This window comes from Bufo gargarizans, chromosome 6 (assembly GCF_014858855.1).
Source record: "Bufo gargarizans isolate SCDJY-AF-19 chromosome 6, ASM1485885v1, whole genome shotgun sequence".
NCBI lineage: Eukaryota > Metazoa > Chordata > Amphibia > Anura > Bufonidae > Bufo > Bufo gargarizans.
The window spans coordinates 345182939-345196124 of record NC_058085.1 but is presented as its reverse complement, the minus strand read 5'-3'; the positions used below and the strand labels follow the sequence as shown (position 1 = coordinate 345196124).

Sequence of the window (13186 nt, the reverse complement as noted above, 5' to 3'; positions counted from 1 at the left end):
CCATGACCTGCGACTGAGACCAAGCTTTCTGACACTGGCTAGTACATTTCTCTCTAGAATTCCTTGATAGTCTTGAGATTTCATTGTACCCTGCACAGATTCAAGACACCCTGTGCCAGACGCAGCAAAGCAGCCCCAGAACATAACAGAGCCTCCTCCATGTTTCACAGTAGGGACAGTGTTCTTTTCTTGATATGCTTCATTTTTTCGTCTGTGAACATACAGCTGATGTGCCTTGGCAAAAACTTCGATTTTTGTCTCATCTGTCCACAGGACATTCTCCCAGAAGCTTTGTGGCTTGTCAACATGTAGTTTGGCATATTCCAGTCTTGCTTTTTTATGATTCGTTTTCAACAATGGTGTCCTCCTTGGTCGTCTCCCATGTAGTCCACTTTGGCTCAAACAACGACGGATGGTGCGATCTGACACTGATGTTCCTTGAGCATGAAGTTCACCTTGAATCTCTTTAGAAGTCTTTCTAGGCTCTTTTGTTACCATTCGGATTATCCGTCTCTTAGATTTGTCATCAATTTTCCTCCTGCGGCCACGTCCAGGGAGGTTGGCTACAGTCCCATGGATCTTAAACTTATGAATAATATGTGCAACTGTACTCACAGGAACATCTAGTTGCTTGGAGATGGTCTTATAGCCTTTACCTTTAACATGCTTGTCTATAATTTTCTTTCTGATCTCTTGAGACAGCTCTTTCCTTTGCTTCCTCTGGTCCATGTCGAGTGTGGTACACACCATATCACCAAACAACACAGTGATTACCTGGAGCCATATATATAGGCCCAATGGCTGATTACAAGGTTGTAGACACCTGTGATGCTAATTAGTGGACACACCTTGAATTAACATGTCCCTTTGGTCACATTATGTTCTGTGTTTTCTAGGGGTACCATCATTTTTGTCCATGCCTGTTTCATGAGTTTATTTTTTTACATAATTCTGTTGAAGCATGGTTGAAAAACAATGTCTGACTTTCATTGGTTAACATTTATAGAATTTTAATTTATTATTACTTTTGTCAGATTAAAGTTATTTCTGTGACCATTGTGACTTTTTCTTTCATTGACCAAAGGGTACCAACAATTTTGTCCACGTCTGTATATATCATTGTATAAACTCAGCGTTCTTTGCTATGTTCATCTATCAGGCAGAGTGGACGACCCAGAAGTGCCCCCCACAGAACTGGCCAGATAGAGGCGTTGTGCAGTTTGTGGACTACGAGGCCCGTTACCGATCTGAACTAGACCTTGTTCTACATGAAATTTCATGCACTGTTGACAGTATGGAGAAGGTAATACGAGACTGTATGATCGATGGATGGATGGATAGATCCAAACATTGGTGGATAGATCCATAGGTTGGTGGATGGGTCCATAGACGGATAGATGGATGGGTCCATAGATAATGCAAAAGAGAGTTAGACCAACCACTCAAAACTATGTATAAGTGGAGTTCAGGTGCATGCTACCATGGCTGCAGTGCAAAAGCAAAAAGGACTACAAGCATCAGCATTCTGCTTTATGCGCAAATACACATGCAAACATTGAAAACATGAAAAAATGTAAACTGCATTTCTGCTGTACTTACTATATCAATATTTAAAGCTCTATGCACATATCAAGAATATGTCGGGCCTATCTACCAGCGACAAGGTGGCTTCTATCAAGCAGGACTGACCAGTCTTGTCTCTTCTGGGCTTTTGTCCTACAAAATTCAGGGCAATGCAGAATCCAGCTATAGGTCACTCTGCCTATTGCTTATAATCAGAGTATCTCATAGCTGGATTCTACTTTTCCCTGAATGCAGTTTACATTTATACATATTTTCAATGTTTGCATGAGTGTCTTTGTGCAGAAAGTAACATGCTGCTACTTGTAGTTCTTTTTTGCTTTTAATCCATAGATGGATAGATAGATAGATATGAAATAGATATGAGAGAGAGATTTGATTAGCTGGATACAAGAGCGATAAATAGATCCCCAAAAAATTCTCACCTCACCACAGGCACTAGTGGGAATAGGTACTCTGCACTGGAGTTGCAGTAACCCAGTGGTTCACTGATAAAAGGGTTTCTGTTGTGGGGGGCGGAGCGTGACCGTGCTCGATGGCAGCTGCTTGAGAGAAGTGCTCCCGCTACCAAGCTGCCTTTCAGCGCCTAAAGCATTCTATTCCCCGTGAGATGGTCAAGATTCAGCCGAAGCCTGGATTGGGCGACACAGCCAGTGCCTTTTCGGCTTGCATACCTCCGCAAGCCGGATGGAGACTGGGGTGACGATCCCCTCAGCACAGACTCCGATCCCCAACTCAACCAAGGGGTAAGCGATACCTGTCCTCTGTCAAAGGACTATTTTGATTCTGCTCTTCATAGGGCGCTGGCCCAAATCGCGGCAGATCTGTCCTCCATAAAAATTGACATCCGCCAAATAGGCAACAGGGTAGAGGCCCTTGAACAATCCCAGGACGTCCTGCACTCCTATGCGGCTTCTACGGCTAGCAGTTTGGATTCGCACAGGGCTGCACTTAACACCTCTCTCTTATTAATTGAAGACCAAGAGAACTGTAGCCGCAGAAAGAATATACAGATTCGGGGCCTCCCCGAAGCTTCAGACAAGGAAAATCTTTTTGCCATTATGCAGGAACTTTTCACTTACCTATGGGGGGTGGACAGAGCCAAATCCATAGTGGTGGAACGGGTGCACAGAGCCTTGCGACCTAAGCCTCCCCCGGCAGAAAGCCCAAGGGACATCATCTGTGGCCTTTTGAGCTTTCAAGACACAGAGGCCATTCTAGATAAAGCCAGGAGCCTATCAGAGGTGAAAATAGCTGACATCGTAGTCCAATTGTTTCAAGATGTGGCGCCCTCCACCCTCCAGATGCGGCGGATTCTAAAGCCCCTCACGGAAGCACTACGGCCTAGAAGGATCCTTATCGGTGGCTATACCCGTTCGGCATTCTGATTACATCTGGGAACAGATGGCTTACCGTTCGTACCCCGGAGGACTTGCAGGAACTGTGGGGTGTTCTGCGGATTCCTCCTATTGATATTCCCTCATGGCTTCCCGTCCCACACAATGGCGACCCTCCTCCGCTTCCCACTCCGTGGTCCACCGTTTGGAGGCAAAGATCCGGCAAACGCAGATCTCCGAGGATGGACTCCAATGACTGATGGCTATGAATTCTTCCTGGTGCATCGCTGGAGTCATCTTTTTTCTTCATGTGCCGCAAAACGCAGGCAATAGGACCCTACTCCCAAAAAGTAAGTGATGGCCTCCTCCCACACATATACTGTACATGTGATAGCTGCACATATGAGCCAAAAGAGGGCAAATAGTCCGGCACCTAACCCCAAGCCTATGGGCAGTGTGAAGAATCAACAAAAGTAGCAATATACATAATAAAAATGATAGAACATATTACCTAAAGTTGTATGGAGGCACCACTAGACCGAACCCAGGTCCGACAGAGAGCGCACCCCAACGCACGTTTCGCCCCTCCGCTGAGAAAGTGGAGGAGCGAAACGTGCGTCGGGGTGCACTCTCTGTCGGACCTGGGTTCGGTCTAGTGGTGCCTCCATACAACTTTAGGTAATATGTTCTATAATTTTTATTATGTATATTGCTACTTTTGTTGATTCTTCACACTGCCCATAGGCTTGGGGTTAGGTGCCGGACTATTGGGCTTCTTTTGGCTCATATGTGCAGCTTTCACATGTATATGTGTGGGAGGAGGCCATCACTTACTTTTTGGGAGTGGGGTCCTATTGCCTGCGTTTTGCGGCACATGATTGGTCCTGTTCCCCCATTTATCTAGACTCATTGTACCCAGGGTCTGACGGATGAGCTGCTTATCGCAGCGCTTGCCTGCATTGCTGCTATTCATTTTTTATTATTGTTTATGGTTTATTGTAATAATTATTACTTAAATAAAATTTGTTATATATTTGTACATGTGTGTCCTTTGTCTAATTGGTTGTGTTATAACATATTGGCATACATTAAGCTCATCCTTTGGATGATTTAGTAGGTTGTACTACTCAGAGAAGGATTGTGTTACCATCCCTCCTTTTCTGAGTCTTCCTTGCTGGTTACCCTCATTATCGTAAGGCCGTGCCTGTTGCTGCCTCCATTGGTGACTATTGTCCTTTAGTCTCCGGGCTGTTAGCCTAATGCTGCAAGTTTACAACTTTTTTTTTTGGGTACTTATAATCCCTATCCTGCGATATAGCTATACATTATATTATTAATCTTTTTCGTTCTGTAGATATGTGAAAAAATGTACTTTTATAATATGCTAATTACCTGTCTACCAGCAAGTAGGGAGTCTACTTGCTGGTAGCAGCCGCAAAAAACCGCCCCCTCCTCCTGTTGATTGACAGGGCCAGCCGCGATCTCCTCCTCCGGCTGGCCCTGTCAGCATTTCAAAAATCGCGCGCCTGTGTTGATTCGGCGCAGGCGCTCTGAGAGAAGGGGGCTCGTCTCCTCAGCACTCCCTCAGTGCACCTGCGCCGATGACGTCTTCTCTTTCAGTGATGTCATCGGTGCAGGCGCACTGAGGGAGTGCTGAGGAGGCGAGCTTCCTTCTCTCAGAGCGCCTGCGCCGAATCAACACAGGCGCGCGCCGGAGGAGGAGATCGCGGCTGGCTCTGTCAATCAACAGGAGGAGGGGGCGGTTTTTTGCGGCTGCTACCAGCAAGTAGACGCCCTACTTGCTGGTAGACAGGTAATTAGCATATTATAAAAGTAAGTTTTTTCACATATCTACAGAACGAAAATGATTAATAACATAATGTCTAGCTATATCACAGAATAGGGATTATAAGTAGGGATGAGCGAACCCGAATTGTATAGTTCGGGTTCGTACCGAATTTTGGGGTGTCCGTGACACAGACCCATACCCGATAATTTTCGTAAAAGTCCAGGTTCGGGTTCGGTGTTCTTGGCGCTTTTTGAAAGGCTGCAAAGCAGCCAATCAACAAGCGTCATACTACTTGCCCCAAGAGGCCATCACAGCCATGCCTACTATTAGGATGGCTGTGATTGGCCAGTGTAGCATGTGATCCAGCCTCTATTTAAGCTGGTGTCACGTAGCGCCGCACGTCACTCTGCTCTGAACAGTGTAGGGAGAGGATGCAGCTGCTGCTGTTAGGGCGAGATTAGGCACTAGACAGGGATTTACTCAGCAAAAGCATATAATGTAGTGATCGATCTACAGCTGTGAATCATTCATCTTCTGCTATTCAATTGCTCACTGTTTTTAGGCTGCCCAGAGCGTTTTTCAGTCACTTTTTTCTGGGGTGATCGGCGGCCATTTTGTGTCTTGTGGTGCGCCAGCACAAGCTGCCACCAAGTCCATTTAACCATCAATAGTGTGGTTTTTTTTTTGTTGCTATATCCTACATCAGGGGCTTGGCTGTGCTTGCTATTTTATTGAGGGGTGAAATACAATTGCCAAAATAGCAGTACCCTAAATCTGGTGTTTCAGCTGTGGCCAGCCAATTGTAATACTGTCTGCTGTCTGGCAAAGGATCTATTTTTGTTCTGGGTTGAAATACCATTCCCAACTTAGCAATTCCCTAAATCAGTGGTTTCTGCTGTATCAGGCCAAGTTTAAATCGATCCATAAAAGGGTATATTAGATTGAAGGTGCGGATAGGGTCATCCTCAATAACTTCACACGCTACCGTGCATTTCCAAGTCTAATTCTGTCCGTAAACGTATACCTGTCATCCAGCGCCTAAATACTAGGCCTACAATTTATATTCAGCTAAATCTGGAGTTACTGCTGTGCCTGTATTAGTGTAATACGGTACCTAAATAGATAGCCAGATAGTGTTAGGTGTCTGTAAAAAAAAGCCTGAATTTGAATTCAATACATTGGGCCAAATAATTTTTTTCTTATTGTGGTGAACGGTAACAATGAGGAAAACATCTAGTAAGGGACGCGGACGCGGACATGGTCGTGGTGGTGTTAGTGGACCCTCTGGTGCTGGGCGAGAACGTGGCCGTTCTGCCACAGCCACACGTCCTAGTGAACCAACTACCTCAGGTCCCAGTAGCTGCCAGAATTTACAGCGATATTTGGTGGGGCCCAATGCCGTTCTAAGGATGGTAAGGCCTGAGCAGGTACAGGCATTAGTCAATTGGGTGGCCGACAGTGGATCCAGCAGGTTCACATTATCTCCCACCCAGTCTTCTGCAGAAAGCGCACAGATGGCGCCTGAAAACCAAGCCCATCAGTCTGTCACATCACCCCCATGCATATCAGGGAAACTGTCTGAGCCTCAAGTTATGCAGCAGTCTCTTATGCTGTTTGAAGACTCTGCTAGCAGGGTTTCCCAAGGGCATCCACCTAGCCCTTCCCCAGCGGTGGAAGACATAGAATGCACTGACGCACAACCACTTATGTTTCCTGATGATGAGGACATGGGAATACCACCTCAGCACGTCTCTGATGATGACGAAACACAGGTGCCAACTGCTGCGTCTTTCTGGAGTGTGCAGACTGAACAGGAGGTCAGGGAGGAAGACTGGGTGGAAGACGATGCAGGGGACGATGAAGTCCTAGACCCCACAAGGAATGAAGGTTGTGCCACTGACATTCACAGTTCGGAGGAAGAGGCAGTGGTGAGACCGAGCCAACAGCGTAGCAAAAGAGGGAGCAGTGGGCAAAAGCAGAACACCCGTCGCCAAGAGACTCCGCCTGCTACTGACCGCCGCCATCTGGGACCGAGCACCCCAAAGGCAGCTTCAAGGAGTTCCCTGGTATGGCACTTCTTCAAACAATGTGCTGACGACAAGACCCGAGTGGTTTGCACGCTGTGCCATCAGAGCCTGAAGCGAGGCATTAACGTTCTGAACCTTAGCACAGCCTGCATGACCAGGCACCTGCATGCAAAGCATAAACTGCAGTGGAGTAAACACCTTAAAAACAAGGAAGTCACTCAGGCTCCCCCTGCTACCTCTTCATCTGCTGCCACCTCGGCCTCTTCTGCTGCTGCCGCCTCGGCCTCTTCCTCCGCCTCTGGAGGAACGTTGGCACCTGCCGCCCAGCAAACAGAGGATGTACCACCAACACCACCACCTCCGTCACTAAGCATCTCAACCATGTCACACGGCAGCGTTCAGCTCTCCATCTCACAAACATTTGAGAGAAAGCGTAAATTCCCACCTAGCCACCCTCGATCCCTGGCCCTGAATGCCAGCATTTCTAAACTACTGGCCTATGAAATGCTGTCATTCAGGCTGGTGGACACAGACAGCTTCAAACAGCTCATGTCGCTTGCTGTCCCACAGTATGTTGTTCCCAGCCGGCACTACTTCTCCAAGAGAGCCGTGCCTTCCCTGCACAATCAAGTATCCGATAAAATCAAGTGTGCACTGCGCAACGCTATCTGTGGCATGGTCCACCTAACCACAGATACGTGGACCAGTAAGCACGGCCAGGGACGCTATATCTCCCTAACTGCACACTGGGTAAATGTAGTGGCGGCTGGGCCCCAGGCGGAGAGATGTTTGGCGCACGTCCTTCCGTCGCCAAGGATCGCAGGGCAACATTCTTTGCCTCCTGTTGCCTCCTCCTCCTACTCGGCTTCCTCCTCCTCTTCTTCCACCTGCTCATCCAGTCAGCCACACACCTTCACCACCAACTTCAGCACAGCCCGGGGTAAACATCAGCAGGCCTTTCTGAAACTCATATGTTTGGGGGACAGGCCCCACAGCGCACAGGAGTTGTGGCGGGGTATAGAACAACAGACCGACGAGTGGTTGCTGCCGGTGAGCCTCAAGCCCGGCCTGGTGGTGTGCGATAATGGGCGAAATCTCGTTGCAGCTCTGGGACTAGCCGGTTTGACGCACATCCCTTGCGTGGCGCATGTGCTGAATTTGGTGGTGCAGAAGTTCATTCACAACTACCCCGACATGTCAGAGCTGCTGCATAAAGTGCGGGCCGTCGGTTCACGCTTCCGGCGTTCACATCCTGCCGCTGCTCGCCTGCGCTACAGCGTAACTTCGGCCTTCCCGCTCACCGCCTCATATGCGACGTGCCCACCAGGTGGAACTCCACCTTGCACATGCTGGACAGACTGTGCGAGCAGCAGCAGGCCATAGTGGAGTTTCAGCTGCAGCACGCACGGGTCAGTCGCACTGCGGAACAGCACCACTTCACCACCAATGACTGGGCCTCCATGCGAGACCTGTGTGCCCTGTTGCGCTGTTTAGAGTACTCCACCAACATGGCCAGTGGCGATGACGCCGTTATCAGCGTTACAATACCACTTCTATGTCTCCTTGAGAAAACAGTTAGGGCGATGATGGAAGAGGAGGTGGCCCAGGAGGAGGAGGAGGAGGAAGAGGGGTCATTTTTAGCACTTTCAGGCCAGTCTCTTCGAAGTGACTCAGAGGGAGGTTTTTTGCAACAGCAGAGGCCAGGTACAAATGTGGCCAGCCAGGGCCCACTACTGGAGGACGAGGAGGACGAGGATGAGGAGGAGGTGGAGGAGTATGAGGATGAAGCATGTTCACAGCGGGGTGGCACCCAACGCAGCTCGGGCCCATCACTGGTGCGTGGCTGGGGGGAAACGCAGGACGATGACGATACGCCTCCCACAGAGGACAGCTTGTCCTTACCTCTGGGCAGCCTGGCACACATGAGTGATTACATGCTGCAGTGCCTGCGCAACGACAGCAGAGTTGCCCACATTTTAACGTGTGCGGACTAGTGGGTTGCCACCCTGCTGGATCCACGGTACAAAGACAATTTGCCCACCTTACTTCCTGCACTGGAGCGTGATAGGAAGATGTGCGAGTACAAGCGCACGTTGGTAGACGCGCTACTGAGAGCATTCCCAAATGTCACAGGGGAACAAGTGGAAGCCCAAGGCGAAGGCAGAGAAGGAGCAAGAGGTCGCCAACGCAGCTGTGTCACAGCCAGCTCCTCTGAGAGCAGGGTTAGCATGGCAGAGATGTGGAAAAGTTTTGTCAACACGCCACAGCTAACTGCACCACCACCTGATACGGAACGTGTTAGCAGGAGGCAACATTTCACTAACATGGTGGAACAATACGTGTGCACACCCCTCCACGTACTGACTGATGGTTCGTCCCCATTCAACTTCTGGGTCTCCAAATTGTCCACGTGGCCAGAGCTAGCCTCTAGCCTTTTATGTCTGGACGTGTATTCAGCACGGCAGGGGGCGTCATTACAGACAAAAGCAGCCGCCTGTCTACAGCCAATGTGGACAAGCTGACGTTCATAAAAATGAACCAGGCATGGATCCCACAGGACCTGTCCATCCCTTGTGCAGATTAGACATTTATAACTACCTCCCCTTAACCATATATTATTGTACTCCAGGGCACTTCCTCATTCAATCCTATTTTTATTTTCATTTTACCATTATATTGCGGGGCAACCCGAAGTTGAATGAACCTCTCCTCTGTCTGGGTGCCGAGGCCTAAAAATATCTGACAGTGGCCTGTTCCAGTGTTGGGTGACATAAAGCATGATTCTCTGCTATGACATGAAGCCTGAATCTCTGCTATGGGACCTCTCTCTTCTGTCTGGGTGCCGGGGCCTAAATATCTGACAATGGACTGTTCCAGTTTTGGGTGACGTGAAGCCTGATTCTCTGCTTTGACATGAAGCCTGAATCTCTGTTATGGGAACTAAATCTCTGTTATAACCAAAATATAAAAACAGAACAGCATTCCAGCTGACCCAGCCTCACTCATACTCACATTCATACCTATACTCTATAAAAACTATATACAAACTATATACAAATCTATATACAAATGCTAAAAAGAAATGAAAAGAAAACTTAGTCGGTTCAGCTGTAAAACCCTAAACAAAAAGAAAACTTGACTACTCGTCAATAAAACGAAAACGTAAATAAGACTAGCCTATAAAACAAAAACAATAATAATAATAACAATAACCATTTTTTTTTCCACATCACCAAATTTATTATATATATATATATATATATTATTTTTTTTTTTATTATTATTATTATTTTTTTATATACTAATATAACACATAAAGCAAAAACCTATTTATCACCCTAATCTAGCCCTAACCCCCACTAACTACTCCATCACCCTTCACCCATCACCCAAGGCTGACCTCCGCCTCACGTCTCTCTCGTGTCCGCATAGTCCGAGGCCAGCCCTACCTCCACCACCCGCATCTGTCCCCTCGCCCCATGTCCTCCCATGTCCGCATAGTCCAGGGCTAGATGCAGGCCTCCCACTTCAATACACACATAAAACACAAATAAAAGACCCCTTCCCTCACCCACCCAACCTAACTAGCCCCAACTCATTCTATCCTAATAAATAACATAAACAACATAACTATTTAACACACACTGCAAACTATTCTAATATACAGAACTACCCGAAGGCCCAAGCTCGGTCTCTGTAAGCCTTTCTTCAAAGCTCAACATCTCACAAAACAAAAATCTACGGTGAAAGCATCAGCCCACCACCAGGAAACGTATGACTAGGCTAGGGTACGCTAAAAGCAAAGCCTCTCCAGAGGAGAGAGGCCCTACTGGTACCCAGTCTCTCATACTCCAAAGAACGCACCTTCACCAGGGCACCCAGAATGTTCCTACATACCTCGTCCACTGGGAGGACTTTCTGCTGCGTTGAAACTAAGCACTGTGCATTCCACATGTAGAACCTAACCACTATACTGACTAAAAAACATGTGCACAGGTCCCTTCTACCAATGTCTCTGAGCACTCCATAAGCCCACTCCGCGTAGGAGAGGCTGGCTAGCCTAGGCCAGCCAATGGAAGCTCCCACCCGTTGGTACACTTCTGTATTAAAGAGACACTGAAGCAGGAAGTGATCCATACTTTCCAGTATGGAGCCACACTCCTCCCGGGGACAACCCCTTTCATCAGAGTTCCTGTACTTCAAGTTGTCCCTCACATACAGCCTCCCGTGAAATCAGCGCCAAGCCAAGTCCCAAAACTTCAAGGGGATCCTTGCAGAATTTAGCAACTGTAACCCCTTGTCTAGATCCCGGCTTGGGCAATCCCTGAGGGCCAGGGGCTTCTGGAAGTGGGACAACAAGACCCTCTCGTCAAGGGACCTCCTTGACAGAGTCCTGATCTCCCTTACCTCCAAACCCCACCTGCGGATCACCTTCAGAATCGGGGTGACGTAAGTCGGAAGATATCCGTGAGGCGTACGTAAGTCCTTCACTTGCCCTCCTGTCTCCCATTCCTGGAAGAAAGGCCGAAACCACCTGTAAGAGGCAGCCCTGATCATCCAGCAACATTTCCAACACATATATATATAGCAGACTGTCATGTTTCCCTCCAGCCACCAGAGGCCACTGTGGCTGAGTAGGACAGTGAGAGGAGTTGTTTCCAGAGGACAAGGAGTTAAGTGTTTTTCCCGGGCTGAGGAGGGAGGCTGGGCTGAAGGTGTCTGAGTACACAGGAAGAAGGACGCTGGGCACTGAGAGGGAGATCCACAGGGAAGATTAGAGCGATTTCTCCCTGCCTGCTGTGACACAGTATCTGTGTGCTGTCTGCTGTAGTGTGAGGCACTTACCAGAGGAACTGTGAGTGAATTCCAGGCCCTGCCTGATTACACGTCCAGAGCTGCTGATTATCTCTAACCAGAGTTACAGAGACTACAAAGAGAGGCCAGAGCTGAGCCACGCTGAAGCAAGCAAGCAAGCAACCAGATCGGGACCCAGCCTGTACCTGCCTGCATGTGCGGACACCGAACTGTGAGTGCACTGATGCTAACCTGAGCTAGGGCATAGTGGAATAGGATTTAGTTTAGTGCACCGTAGAGGTGCACCCCGGGTAGCGGGGACAGATAGGACTACCTAGAAGAGAGTAGCCTGCTATTGTCTGTACTTGTGTTTGTGATTCATTTGTGTTCTTTATGCAAATTTCCATTATCTTTATTGTGAATTCTCAAGCTGTTCATATTTTAAATCTGCTTCTCCGGCAGTTAGAGTTCTCTTTTAATAAAGCCGGTTTCTACTTCAGCCTCCTTGTCTGCTGCACTGTACTTGAGTCCTGCTCTACGGTCTCTTCCTCTGCTGACCGTTACAAGTGGCGCTGCGAGCAGGGTACAGTCACAGAGATGGAGGCGGCTGAAGGCAATGTGCATGATGTTAATGTGAGTACCTCAGGCAATGGTGGAACCCTTGCAAGGGCCCTTCCTATTGGCACGTTGTTCAACTTGCTACCCAAATTTGATGGCCAGAACATGACACTGTCAGACTGGGTGACAAGGTTACAGAGTGCTGTTAGGATTTACAATGTCAGCCCAGAACTACAAGTAGAAATTGCTTTGGCCGCTCTCGAGGGTGAGGCCCGAAGAAATGTTCTCCTACAACCAGAAGCCACGCGCAATACATTGCAAGAGATGGTGAGATTCCTGGAAGAAATATATGGGGAAACAGCCAGTGCAGGGCACCTCCGGGCGAAGTTTTTTTACCGGATTCAACGGGAAGACGAAGGTGTCTCTCAGTACGCAACAGCCCTACAGGAAGTGTTGGCCGAGGTACAAAAAAAAGAGGCAGATGGGGTTACTGGCATGGGACCCATAGACCGGATACTGCGGGAACAATTTATTCTGGGGCTCTACAGCAATCCCCTGAAACAGGCTCTGCGGGAACGAGTCAGAGTAGACCCTACCCTAACCTTTCGACAAATTTTGGCAGAGGCCGTGACGCGAAACAAAGAAGACGGCTATGCTTCTGGAGTAATACGGACCCAGACCGTTACACCCCCCGGGGTTACAAGAAATGAGAAAGCCCTGGTCAGAGTGGTACAAGACTTGCAGAGCTCCCTGAGTGCCATGCACGAAAAGTTGACACACCTGGAGAAACGGATAGAGTCGCGCCATACTACTGAGGCTGCCTATCCAGCCCGACAACAAACCTATCAGGCGACTCCGTGGGTTCCTACACCCGAATGCCCTTATGCTAGTTTACCATACCATCAAGCCCCTCATTACCCTTCAGTGGGGCCATCCAGCCAAGCTCTGAGGGCACCTCCCACTCGCAGGCAAAAAGTGGGCCGTCAAGGGGCACAGTGTTGGCGGTGTGGAGATCTAGGACATTTCGCCAGAGAGTGTCGGAATAATCCAGCTGGACGCCAAGAGCCGCCGTTAAACTACCGACCCCTGCAGTAGTGGGG

General features: G+C 48.6%; 1 pseudogene; it reads left to right on the top strand.

Moving 5' to 3' along the window:
- LOC122941136 overlaps positions 1 to 13186 on the top strand; it is a 193936-nt pseudogene that overhangs the window by 156204 nt on the left and 24546 nt on the right.